The sequence below is a fragment of the Sinocyclocheilus anshuiensis genome, unplaced genomic scaffold (assembly GCF_001515605.1).
Source record: "Sinocyclocheilus anshuiensis isolate Anshui unplaced genomic scaffold, SAMN03320099.WGS_v1.1 C32501696, whole genome shotgun sequence".
NCBI classification, from domain to species: Eukaryota; Metazoa; Chordata; class Actinopteri; order Cypriniformes; family Cyprinidae; genus Sinocyclocheilus; species Sinocyclocheilus anshuiensis.
In genome coordinates this window covers 1-1049 of record NW_015617256.1, presented here as the reverse complement: position 1 = coordinate 1049, position 1049 = coordinate 1, and the positions used below count along the sequence as shown (strand labels likewise).

General features: G+C 37.7%; 1 long non-coding RNA gene across 1 annotated transcript; it reads left to right on the top strand.

Moving 5' to 3' along the window:
• The first annotated feature begins 691 nt into the window (after nt 1-691).
• Nucleotides 692-1044, top strand: LOC107682702 (uncharacterized). The gene is made up of 3 exons (XR_001633564.1): nt 692-776; nt 869-941; nt 1020-1044. It is a non-coding gene; the product is annotated as an uncharacterized LOC107682702 (long non-coding RNA).
• Nucleotides 1045-1049: the final 5 nt, after the last annotated feature.

The following is a 1049-nucleotide window of genomic DNA, read 5'->3' as shown; positions in this document are numbered from 1 at the left end:
TTTTTGGCGTCTGAAGCCGTAATGGGCGTTAGCCAAGCCTGAGGAGTCTGAGTGGCTAGTGCTCGAATGATTGACATAATCTGACACCAATCGATGAAACGTTTGAAAATAGTTTACCGTAACCCACCAATGAAATCTCCAGATTAACGCTGACTGTTTTTCTATTGGTCCACGGCACTCAGCTTCCGTTTTGAACCCAAACTGAACTACTTGGTGGTGATTGTAATAGCAGCGGTTTGTTTTTGCTTTTCATCCCTTAGTTTTTAGATGAGTGCAGTTTGATTTGACAGTTGGTCTTTACGTTTTTTGAAGTTAATTCACGTGATAAATACAATAAGCAATGGCAAATCATTATTAGACCTATACGAGCATGATGGATAAATATTTGCTACTTGGTAGGTGAATTTTGCAGATCTAATCAAAGATGGCAAGACAGGGAGTATCAAGACCAAAGGTAGTGGTTGTAAGCTATTATATATGTTTTGTTATTATATATTATATAAGTTATTGTACGTTGTTTTGTTTTATCACTAAGCAAATTATGTTTTGCAGGTGATCTCAGGCAGGCTGACAGGCTCTGGACGTGGACAGATACACAAGAAAAGAACAAACTGGATAACAGAAATCCTGTCTATATTGCATGAATTTAGACGCCTTTAAATATTTGAAACATACATTTGACATACAGAAATGGTGTCTGGTTTAGGGTTGCTGGGAGATGTGTTCCTCCTCTTGAACCAGCATATTCTCTTTATTCTACAGACTCTGAAGATAAGGTAAAGAAGCCACATACAAGTAGTGTATACATAAACTGAACAGAACTGAGAATCAGTATAATGATTTTTGTCACGTTGCAAATTGCATCCAGGTGACAACAATACATAAGGGACTCGACCGATGTGCCGCTTTACTCAATGGGATACTTCAAGCTGAGCAAGCAGGTATTGTATTTACAAAATCCATAAATTTTAGTGTTTAGCAATTGAGTAGTGATGAGATCAATAATCTCCACACAACAGAATCAAAGCCCAAACCACAGGGAACAAAAA